General features: G+C 53.8%; 1 pseudogene; it reads left to right on the top strand.

Moving 5' to 3' along the window:
* The first annotated feature begins 5767 nt into the window (after positions 1-5767).
* On the top strand, positions 5768-9581 carry LOC102440607 (annotated as a pseudogene).
* Positions 9582-12558: the final 2977 nt, after the last annotated feature.

The following is a 12558-nucleotide window of genomic DNA, read 5'->3' as shown; positions in this document are numbered from 1 at the left end:
CATGGTGGGTTCTCCTTTCCTGTGCTCAGAACTTCAGCCAGAATCACGATCTGGGGGCTCCAAACACCTGCTCCATGGGCTTGGGCCTGCTCTTAGCACAGTATCAGACCTGGGGCCCCAGGTCCCAGTGAAGGAGGTACAGGCTGGGCTGTGACCTTGGGATCCCCTGGTCGTATCCCATCTGCACCGTCCAGGGGCTGCCGGCCACACAGGACCCTGGACAGGCTTCTGAAGCCACGATGGAAGCACCAGCTCTGAGGAAATGTCCTGAGAGGACGGGTCACATCTCTCGGGACCCAGTGGACCTCTGTGTGGTGCCGACTTCTCAACAGGAAGAGTGTGAGGGCCCAGGACCAAGGGGTGGAAGCAGGGTGACCCCACTGTCCATCACTCAGCATCACCCACTGGGGATGTTGCACTTCCTGTCTCCACATCTCTGGGCTCTCCAGGGTAGGAGGTCCAGGTTCTCAGAAGTGGGGGTGCTCTACAAGGGGCCACCCAAACTATATTATGTTTGTCTCCAGGGAAGTGTGGACTGCAGGTGCCTAGAGACCAGGAGGGGAGGAGTCCCCTCTCGGTGAGGCAGGAGGAATGACCCTGAGCCACAGGGTGTGGGGCTGCTGTCACTCAGTGGGGGCAGGAGGAACATGTGGGGAACCCGGTACAGGACTTCCCTCCTGCTCCCTGTGCCTGTGAATGGACATGTACAGCAACCCAGCATGAGTGGAGGGCTGGAGTTCCAGGACCCAGACCCCTCAGGAGGAAGGTTTGAGTCACACCCCAGGTAAGTCATAGGGGTCCCCAGCCCTGAGCTGGGAAATCCATGGCAGCCCCTGTGCAGAGGCCCCCTTCCCACGGGCTATTCCCAGACAGTGACCGGGCACTGCAGGGACCCAGGCAGCCATTCCTGGGGTCAGGGCCTCCTCTGATGCTGACAGTGGCTCAAGGACTGTCCTGTGGCCTCACTCAACCTCACTAAGATCGCCCCGTAGTGACCTAAGACACGTCTGACAAACCTCCTCTTCCTGACCATCGGATTGGATGTTGGTCTGCTGGCTCGCCCAGCAAGTTCTGGCTCCCTCTCCATAGGCTCTGACAGGTGTCCCGCTGGTACAACACTGCTGAGGGCAATCCCACCTTAGAATCTGCTGCTTGGGGGACTGGGACTAACAAAATCATTTGCATCTCTCTGCCAGCGATCTCTTACTCCATCGGGTAAAATCCTTCTCTTTCCCCAACTTCTCCACCAGCATCGGCTCCCTTGTGCTGGCCTTTGTATTATCTTTCTGAGGTAACAGATGCTTATGTTTCAAGCCACTAAAGTTCAGGGCAGTTCCTTGCTCTGCAGTGAATAAGCCACAAGGCTCTCTTTAGTTTCTTTTAGTCTGCATCGTTGTTTCCTTGCACTTGGAAAATGTCACCTGCACTCACTATTTCCAGTTCCTCTCCTGTTCTCTCTTTCATTCTGTCTTTTCTCCATTCCTCCTTTCTTTCCTTCTCTCCTTCCTTTATGCTTATTATCAGATCTCAACCATATAAAATAATACTCTGAGGTTATGCTAAAGGAAGAATTACCTGGGTGTATATGTTAAAAGTATAAACACAAGAGATATGGAATAGAAGGAAAGGAAAGGAAGTAATTAATAGCCTGAAAGGAAAATGCCCAGGTGATTCTGCAACCAAGGACCTGACTTTCAACTTAATGCTTCTATTTAAGCTGAGGTTGGTTTATTTTCAGAACAACTACATCAGCAACATGAAGTCTTCCACATTCCTGGTAAAAGTTTAAATAGGCACTCGCACTTTAAAATCACATGAGCATCATCGAGTCTGGCTAAAGTACAGACCCCACAGGGCCTTGCATTCCCACCCCTGACTACCCACTCAGGGGGATTTCTTGCCTTGTGCCCCAGGAGACATGTTTGCAGCAAAAAATGGAATGACCATGGATACATCAATAGGAAAATAGCAAATTTTCAGTACAAACATAAAATTTAAGACTTCAGCACTAAAAATAGAAGGACAGTCACAGGTGAGAGATGACCCTTATTAATGCTGAGCCTCAGAAGACTCTATGCAGTACAGAAAATTTAAAGCTGGAAAAACTAAATAACATTTATTATGGATATATATATATACACTTACTATAAAATCTTTAGAGACTCTTATTATAAAATCTTTAGAGATTCCATCTGGGGGACCGGACTGTGAGTGTCAATGCCAACAGGAATCCCTCAGTGAGGTGGCTGAAGGACACTGTATTCGCTGCAAACAGTTGGATGCTGACAATCTCTATATATAAAAGTGTAATATGCTAATTAGACCAGACATCCTTCCTGATGAAACCATGGCCAGAGGGAAGCCAGCCCAGGTCCCGGATGCGTGACAGAAGCCAGGGCCAGCAGCGGGAGAAGGAAGGCCTACTCTTGCATGAATTTTCGTGCATTGGGCGTCTAGTCTCTATATAAACTTAGACAAAGGTCCTGAGCTCAGATGAGGACACAGCTTTGTGACCCTGACCAGAGACCCCCATCCACACCACGCCTGCATTTCCCATTAAGGTAATGTCAGCAAGCAAATGAGGGTTATTCTGAGCCACTAAGTTGTGGTGTTTTTTTACAGTAATAGAAACTAATACACTGGCTCAGCTGTGCCACAGATAAGCACAGAGCATTTATTTCCACAGGAATAAATTTATGAGCTGACACATACAGTAGTTACATGTAATAAAATCTTTTCTAACTTTTTGGGTTTTTTATTTAATGATTTTATGTAATACAATTAAAATTTTATGGCAAAACCGGTTTGGCTCAGTGGATAGAGCGTCAGCCTGCGGACTGCAAGGTCCCAGGTTCGATTCCGGTCAAGGGCATGTGCCTGGGTTGCGGGCACATCCCCAGTGGGAGATGTGCAGGAGGCAGCTGATCGGTGTTTCTCTCTCACCGATGTTTCTAACTCTCTATCTCTCTCCCTTTCTCTCTGTAAAGAGTCAATAAAATATATTAAAAAAAAATTTTAATACAACTGGTATTGCCCTATCCGGTTTGGCTCAGTGGGTAGAGTGTCAGCCTGTGGACTGAAGAGCCCTGGGTACGATTCCCATAAAGAGGCAGTTCCTTGGTTGTAGGCTCCTACCCCACTTGGGCCCTGGTCAGGGCGCTTGTAGGACACAACTAATTGATGTGTTTCACTCACATTGATATTTCTCTCTTCCACTCTTTCTAAAAATCAATGGGAAAATATCATCAGGTGAGGATAAAAAACAATTTGCAATTATTATACAATTGTCATTCATCCATTCATTCATTCAACAACAATTAACTTACTGTCTACTATGTACCAGAAGCAGCTCCATGTGACGAGAAACAACTTTGACCCAAAGCCCCTGTGCTCCCATGTCTTACAGGCTAGAGGCTTCCCAGAGTGAGATGCAGCCACTGGAGCATTTTTAGAGATTAAACTGCACAACCCGACTCACATTAGCAGGATTGCTGACCCTGTGGGGAAAATAGACCCCGGGTGGCAGGTGAGGGGGTGACACTATTGCCACAGTCAGGAGTGGGAGGGTGATAGAGACAGAGGGGTGAAGAGGCCTGAGGGGTGAGAGACAGAGAAGGGCTGGACAAGCAGGGGTGAGGAAAAGAAGTGGAGGTAGAGATTCTAAAGCAGTGGAACTCTCAGATTTAAATGTGGTTTGTAGATCTATAACAACTATATCTACAGAGCTAGCAGGGTGTTCTTTGCATTTGGTACTAAATACATTCTGTGGGGCTGCCTAAAAACTAATTTCCACCTTATGTTAATCGGTTAAAAAGTAATGTGTCCCAACTATCTGGAATGATATTTATCTTCCAAGTACGTGGGTCACCTTTCTAACTGGAGTTTAAGCTATTTGAAGGCACAACCTGTGTGTCATAGACCCTTTTGTCTCCTTGTTTTGAGCACTCTATCCTGCAGTTAAAGGGCTGGCTCAGTAGAAGTGTTTTGGCTGTGGTGGTGATGGTGGTGGTGGTGATGGTGAGAGTAATTGTGGTTGGTACCAAGTAAGGTTAGAGACAATTTGTTCCCTCAATACCAACAAAAGGAAGTGTTTGTGGAAACATATAATACTAGGGGCCCAGTGCACAAATTAGTGCACCTTCAAAGGAACTGTGGGCCACGAGGCTGTGGTAGGCACAGGGGCGGATCTCAGCTCATCCTCCCCTGCCCCAATCACCCCTCAGGAGCAGTGGGAGGTGGAGAAGCCCTGAGGGGCGATTGGGGCCGGTGGTCGCAGATCGCACCTGCTGACGGTGTCAATCGATTGGGCCTGGCACCGGGCGCTGGCAGTGGGTGCGTACAGCGGCTTTGGCACTGGCAGCAGGTGCAAGCACCGGGCAGGACCACAGTGTGGGGAACAAAGAATTTTCATTAACCACCAGAGGGTCACCCCGATGACAGCGAGTGGCACCCTGTCCTGGTCTGGTGCTCCTGCTCACCTGCTCCACCATCCTGCAGCAGCCGATGCCCAACATGTTCCATGCATGCCCCAGGTGGTCAGCGCACGTCACAGCGACCGATTGTTCAATTATTCTGTTGATCTGGTTGTTCTGCCATTTAATCTATTGCACATTAGCCTTTTACTATATAGGATGATTATAACTCCTTTAAGAAAAGCACCACTAACTAGTAACCTATAATTCAGAGTACAGGCTCTTGAGCCAGGCTATCTACATTTGAAAGCCATTCCAACATCTATTTATTAGCTCTGTGACTTTAAGCACATTACTCAATCTCTCTGTGCCTCAGTTTCCTTGTCTGTAAAATGGGAATAATAATAGTAAAACCCATGTTCGTGGAAAAAAATAATGTCTCCTGATAAGATATGCTCACTGCTTCCATGTGAGTAATTCATAAGGATGGCAGGGCAGGAGCGCTGGTGAAGGGCACTTTGACCCACTGAGCACCTGCGACTGTGAGGATGCACAGGCTCCTGCTGAAATGCACAGTCACACATGCTCCCTGGCTCCTGTAGGGAGGGTGTGGGGGACTCACAGGGACAAGCTCAGGGCTGGGGAATGCAGGTCAGTTCACAATGTAACAGCCCCAGTCACACACTTCCTGTGTGGGAAGGAGAGTTGAGGAGCTTTGTCACTCTGGCTGCAGGGCTGTTTAGACACTTGGCATATGAAGCCTCTGAAATCACTCATTTTACAGATTAGCTTCCTGATGTCCAGGCTTCCGAAGGCTGTGGTCCCCCCTGCCCTTCACTGGTCTTTTCAGGCCCAACTCCCCCAGGATTACAGAGGAGACCCTGTCCTCCGCCTCCTCTCACAGGGAGCTCGCTCTCTGGCATCAAGGTCCCAGGGTGAGTTTTCCTCTAGAAGAGTCCAGGGCAGAGGTGAGGGTGGGAGGCAGAGAGCATTCCAGGGAGAGGGGTTCCAGGAGGAGAAGGGGAGGAAAGGGCTGGTCCCAGCCTGGGGAGTCTCCCTGGTTCTCACACAGCCCCTGGGCAGGACTGAGGGAGAGGGTGTGACAGAGCTCTCCGTGCAGGGGGAGGGGTCAGGGCAAGGTCCCAGGTCCCAGACCTGGTCTCAGGGTCCCAGCTCCAGGGCGGAGACTGAAGCGGGAAACTCAGTGTTGGGGAGTCCCCACCTCCCTGCAGTTTCACTTCTCCCTCTCACAACCTGTGTGGGGCCCTCCTTCCTGGATACTCGTGACGCGGGCCGAGTTCTCACTCCCATTGGGTGTCAGGTGCTAGAGAAGCCAATCAGGGTCACCTCCCTCCCAGTTAGAAGTCTCTGCGGACTCACCAGGACTCAGACTCCCCAGACCCTGAGCATGCTGCTCACGCGGTCTCCAACCCTCCTCCGGCTGCTCTTGGGGGCCCTGGCCCTGACCCAGACCTGGGCGGGTGAGTGCGGGGTTGGGAGAGAATGGCCTCTGGGGAGGAGGAGCGAGGGGGCCCGGCGGGGGCGCAGGACCCCGGGAAAGGGCGTCTCCACACCCCCATCCACACCCCAGACCCCACCCGGTCCTGACCCCTCTCTTCTCCATCCCGCTGCCCCTGTTCCGTATCCGGGGCCCCTTCCCCTCTCCTGTCCCTCCGACCCCGGACCCGGAACCCGCGCCGGGAGGAGGGTCGCGGGTGTCAGCCCCTCCGCTCCGGCCCCGCAGGCCCCGACTCCCCGAGATTGTACTCCACGGTCAAGTACCAGCAGGGCCGCACGGTGTTCTGGTTCTTGCCGGGCTGCGTGAACTACATACAGCTGGAGTGGTTCAACCGCAACTCCGAGAGTCAGAGGGCGGAGCTGCGGGCGCTGTGGATGGAGCAGATGAAGCTGGGCTTTTCGGACATGAGCAACCAGAACGCCAGGGGAGACGCACACATTTCCCGACTGAACCTGCAGACCCTGCCCGGCTACTACAACCAGAGCCAGGACGGTGAGTCACGGGGCCCGACCCCCATTTCCACGGACGGGCCGGGGTCGCCCCGAGTGTCCGAGTTTCACCTCCATTCCCTTCCCTCATAGACACGCCCGGCAGGAGCCCGCGGAGACTTGGACCCGGTTTCACTTTCAGTTTCTGTTTAATCCCCGCGGGCGGGCGGGCGCGGTCCTCAGTGCGCGACGCTGACCTCGAGGCGCGTCAGGGTCTCACACGATCCAGGAGATGCAGGGTGTGACATGGGACCGGACGGCCGCCTGGTCCCGGGTTATGACCAGTCCGCCTACGACGGCACCGACTACATCGCCCTGAACGAGGACCTGCGCTCCTGGACCTCAGCCAGCACTACAGCTCAGATCACCCAGCACAAGTGGGAGGAGGCCGGTGTGGCTGAGGAAAGGAGGCACTACCTGGAGGGCAGCTGCCTGGAGTTTCTCCACATAGTCCTGGAAAAAGGGAAGGAGGTGATGCAGCGCGCAGGTACCAGGGGCCTGGGGCCTCCCCCGTCTCCCCTGGGGCTGGGGGTCAACAAGGAGACAGGACACAGGGTCAGTGTCAGACACCCCTCCTGTGGGCCAGGAGTCTGAGTCCGCCTGGCTTTTCAGAAATGGGGGTTGGGCCCCGTGGCTCACCGTCCTGGCTCTGGTTGTAGTAGCCGGGCAGGGTCTGCAGGTTCAGTCGGGAAATGTGTGCATCTCCCCTGGCGTTCCCGGTGCTCATGTCCCAATAGCCCAGCTCCATCTGCTCCATCCACTGCGCCCACGGCTCCGCCCTCTGACTCTCAGAGTCACTGTCGAACCACTCCAGCTGCGAGTCGTCCACATAGCCGTCACTTTTGAGTGACGCCCTCCCTTCTCTCAGGAACACCTAGGGGTACAGTCTCTCAGGGACAATTAGAGGGGAGACCAAGCCTGAAGTAACTGAGCAGTGGTTCCCATTGACCCTTCAGGGGCTCTGGGACCCATGGGGACTTGCTCTCTCAGGCCCTGCTCCCTGCCCCTCACCCAGTGTATCTGAGGTCTGACACCGACTTTTCTGTGTCCTTTGGCCTCCACCCAGGACAGGACCAGAAATCCCTTTCTCCCCCTGAGACCTGCCTCCTGCCCTGGGCTGTGTCACTCTGACTAGAACTTTATAAAGAGGAGAGACCATCCCCAGTTGCTCTGTCCAGGCTGGTGGTGCTTGTGTGCTCCCTCGCCCACCCCAGGTGCCCTGTCCACGCTCAGGTGGTCACATGAGGGCTGCTGGAGGGTCCCCTGACAGTGCCAAGTCCCTGAATTTCCTCCCCCTTCTCCTCAGACCCTCCAAAGACACACGTGACCCACCACCCCATCTCTGACCATGAGGTCACCCTGAGGTGCTGGGCCCTGGGCTTCTACCCTGCGGACATCAGCCTGAGCTGGCAGCGTGATGGGGAGGAGCAGACCCAGGACATGGAGCTGGTGGAGACCAGGCCTGCGGGGGATGGGACCTTCCAGAAGTGGGCAGCCCTGGTGGTGCCCCGTGGAGAGGAGCAGAGATACATGTGCCATGTGCAGCACGAGGGGCTGCCCGAGCCGCTGACCCTGAGATGGGGTGAGGAGGGGCGTGGGAACAGAGCCTCTTCTCAGGGAAGCAGGGGCCTGTGGAGGACTTCAGTGGGGTCGGGGCTGAGGCCTGGGGGTTAGGGCCCTCACCTCCCCTTCCCTTCCCAGAGCCGCGTCCTCAGGCCACCATCCCCCCTGTGGGCCTGGTTGTGGGCCTGGTCATCCTTGGAGCTGTGGTCACTGGAGCTGTGATGTGGAGGAGGAAGCGCTCAGGTAGGGAAGGGGTGGGGCCTGAGTGTCTTGTCTCACTGGGGGTTGCCAGCCCAGGTAGAAGTGTGTTCTGCTTCATTAATGGCAAGTACCATCCCCACGCGTGTGGTTGCCCTGTGTGGGGCCCTATTTGCTGACACTCACTCTTTAGTGAGACACATGTGGAAATGAGGGACAGATTCATCACCTGATGATTCTAGTCATGGGGCCTGGTTCTCAGCACTCCCAGGTCAGGGTGGAAGGTCCCTGCTGAGGACAGACCTCCAGGAGGGTGGTTGGTCCATTCCCCACACGTGTAGTTTCCTCAGGTTTCCTGATCCTGCCCTGGGTCTGTAGTCACAGTTCTGGAAACTTCTCTGGGCTCCAGGACTAGGAGTTCCTTTAGGACCTCCTGGCCCTGCCTCCTCCCTGTCTTCTCACAGGAAGTTTTCTTCCCACAGGTGGACAAGGAGGGAGCTATGCTCAGGCTGCCAGTGAGTATGGAGGGTGACCCCTGAGATCTGTGATAGTACAGACTGGATCCCATGGGGGACCTCACCCCCATAGTTCCTCCCTTAGTCTCCTCTCCTGGGGGCTCTTAACTCGCCCTGTTTTGTTCCACCCCAGGCAGCGATGGTGCCCACAGCTCTGATGTATCTCTCACGGCTTTTAAAGGTGAAACCCTGGCAATAGCAGGGGTTGGGGCAAAAGGGAGAGGACTGGGTGATGGGGATTCTTTGGGACATAGTGAGCCTGTGGTGGGCTGTTGAGAATGTCACTACTTACAGCCACTGAACTGCGTTTGTTCATGATCATTTTCTTCCACAGCATGAGGCACTTGTCCGGGACTGAATGATGGGAGATTTGTTCAGGCTCCCACTTTGTGATTCAAGAACCTCTGATTACTTTCTGCAAATGGCATCTGAATGTGTGTGTTCCTATCAGCATAATGTGAGGAGGAGGGAGGCTGGCCCACCCCTGTCCACCATTCGCCCTTCTCACAATTTCCTGTCCAGTAGAAGTGGGGCAGGGCCCTCTCCATTCGTTTTTACTTCCTGGTGCGCTCAGCTGCAGCTTCTTACTGCCTGATTGAAATAAGAGTCTGGATTTGCATTCTTCTTCACTTCTTGCCATGAAGGGGTGATGGGTTCCTTAAAGGAGAACAGCCCGGCTGGTGTGCCTCAGTGGTTGAGTGTCCACCCAGGAACCAGGAAGTCATGGATGGATTCCCTTTCAGTGCGCATGCCCAGATTTCAGCTCAGTTCCCACCAGGTCGTGCAAGTGAAGCCAATGGATGTTTCATCATTAATGTTTCAATCCGTCTCTCCCTCTTCTTTCCTCTCTCTTTGAAAATTAATAAAAACATATTTTTGAAAAAAATTAAAGGAGAAGATTCTAAATTTGAGAGGAATTAAATGGAAGCCCCAAGAACTTTTCAGATCCGGTGTGCTTGCTTTGCTCAGGCTGCTGCAGGGGGGACAGGAGAGGCTGTGAGGACCGAGTGGGGTCAGGGCTGTGTCCAAGTTGGTTCCCTGGTCTCTCTTCAGCTGGGTCACCTCTCTGCTCCTTTGTTCTCCCTCCAGCAGAACCTTGTCCCCCCAGGACTTTCTTTCACAGGGACTCAAACCTCCCCAGGCCTTGTAAATTGTCCTAATGAGGAACATCTCCAAACCCGTGGGCAGCAAGGCCTTCCTGTGACCGGGTCAGCCTAGGCTCAGGCCTGGGTCCTGCCCTCAGCCCTCAGCTCCTAGGACTATATTTGTTGTTTCTTTGTTTGTGTAGAGGATTGTGCCTATTTGTGTTCTTGTTATGAGTTTTGGTCTCATCCTTCTTGTGAGTGTCCCCTATCCAATATCAGCCACAGGTGAGTTGTCTGTGATTGTGCCCACAAAGCTCAGGGGTCCCTGCACACAAGAGTCCGTGGTATGGAGAGATGAATTTTCAGTCTCATCCTGCTCTTGGCTCCTAGGAATTGATTGTTCTTTCCATCTTTTCCTAAACTCTCCAAGGAACCAGGTCCTGGGATTAGCAGGGAGGAGGGGTCCTATAATTGGTCATCTTAGATAAGTTCCTATTGGAATTCTGCTCTGCTCGCCCACCCTCTCTCCCTGCCCTTCCCTCTAGCGCTGGCTGCAGTGGGGACCTGGGATTCCTGAAGCAGAGTCTCCTGTAGATTCAGGGAGAGCTGCTCTGTGGGAAGAGCAGGTGCCCTGATGTCAATGTGAGAGCTCGCTGTGCTGTAGCTGCCACAGGACAGCTGTGGTCTGAGGCCACGTTAATGAAGATGTGTCTCTAGCATAGGGAGGGCTCTACACTGACCATTCATGAACCAATATTAGTTGTGAGCCAGATGTGTGACAGTGTTTCTGCATGTGGGGACCATTGAAGGAAAACCAGAGAAGCTGCTTTCCTGTGGGACATACGTTGTGTGGGAAGACACAGAGTGAATGAAAAAGCACAGTAAACAAGGATGGTGTCTGTGACAAGGGCTAAGTGTTCTGAAAAATAACATCCTAGGGAAGGCAATCCCAGGTGTGGCTGTGAGAGACACGGGACATGGGTGTTTTTTTGTTTGTTTTATATATATATATACACCAGTATCCCTGTGCATGAAATTTGTGCATGGGGGTGAGGGGGAAAGGGGACCCCTCAGTCTGGCCTGCACCCTCTCCAATCCGGGACCCTCTGGGAATGTCTGACTGCCTGTTTGTGCCTGTACTTTTAACAGATAACAGCTCCATTGTTGTTTCTTTTCATGCTTAAACCCATTGGAATTAGTAGGTATTCAAAGTGTGTATACATGTTGGGGGGACACCCTGTATATCTCTAGTCAGCAGTGAAAGGAACTAACAGCGGATTTGGAACCCCCAGATAGGGAACCTCGCTCACTCCCCACATGTCTCCCCACTTCACTTCCCACCTTCACGGGCAGCGGGAGAATCAGTGTTTTCTCTCATTAACTCGGAAAAGCACTTCCTGTCACCCGTTGCCCGGCAGGAGTGCGCTAGGACCCACGTGAGTGAGGCTCAGTCAGGGCAGCCTTTGCTCATGGGTGATGGCACCCAAAGTGCACATTCCTCCTCTGCAGTCGCCCCGATTATCCCACCATTTCACTGAGAGGACGGAACTCCTTGCCTCCTCTGGGTTCCTGATCTTGAACGCTGACCAAAGGCACCTCAGCAAGAGCCGCCTGCACCCACCAGGTGTGTCTGTCTGCACCTGCTCCCACCTCATCACCTGCCTTAGCCCCACGGAGGTGATCTCGTCGCTGCACTGGCCTCAGCAGGAACAGGGCGTCACCTCTTTGCCCTCTCACTGGCATCTCACAGGTGCCCACCCTCAGCACCTGGAACACCCAGACACTCTCCAAAGGAGATGAGCATGCCGGAGGGGATGTGTGCACATCCTGTGGGGGACTTACGCATGCTGGGGTTGATGGAAGTGCGGTGGAGGGGCAGGGGGAACTTGTGCGCACCTTGGTCTAGGACTGTTGCAGGCATGCAAGCGTGACAGCACACTGGGGGATGTTCACATGCCAGGGTGGGAGGAGAGGATATATGAACCAGAGACCTGTGGCTTCGCAGATCCGCAAACCCTTGTGGCGCGGCCAGGAGGACGTCAATCTGGCCCGCCACGGTGGCTGTCCCTGCAATCGTGCACCTTCTGGGCCTTGAGGCAGGACTTGCACAGCCACTCCTCAGCGCTGATGGCCTGCAGGCGCTACTTCAGCTTGGCCCCTAGGCTCCACTTGGTGCGCTCATGGCTGCCAAAACAGCCATGTGGGGAGTACAGGCTGCCTTCTGCTGGCCCACCTCCCCTGCACAGAGGCTCTCCACATGCTGCCCACAGGCCCGGAGCAGCCTTGGCGTGAAGGGATGCTGGTGTTTGTTGTTCACCCGCCATGTTTGTCTGGTTAATTTGCATACTCACTCCGATTGGCTGGTGAGCATTGTTGAGGGACGGATAATTTGCATGCTTCTCTTTTATTATATGGGACTGGAGGCCCGGTGCACAAAAATTTGTGCATTTGGGGGAGGGGTCCCCTCAGCCTGGCCTGCGCCCATTCACAGTCCAGGATCCCTTGGGGGATGTCCACCTGTCAACTTAGGCCCACTCCATGGGGGATCAGGCCTAAGCTTGCAGAGAGACATCCTTCTGGCAGCCAGGGAGCCTTCGGGGGATGTCCGAGAAAGGCTTAGGCCCCCAAAGGATTGGGTCTAAACCGTTAGTTGGACATTCTTAGTGCTGCCACGGAGGTGGGAGAGGCTCCTGCCACCACCACTGCGCTGGCCAGCCATGAGCCAGCTTCTGGATGAGGGGCACTCCCCATATGGAAGTGCACTGACCACCAGGGCCA

This window comes from Myotis lucifugus, unplaced genomic scaffold (assembly GCF_000147115.1).
Source record: "Myotis lucifugus unplaced genomic scaffold, Myoluc2.0 scaffold_80, whole genome shotgun sequence".
In the NCBI taxonomy this organism is placed as follows: Eukaryota; Metazoa; Chordata; class Mammalia; order Chiroptera; family Vespertilionidae; genus Myotis; species Myotis lucifugus.
The sequence above is the reverse complement of the archived record's forward strand: the minus strand, read 5'-3'. Positions and strand labels throughout refer to the sequence as shown.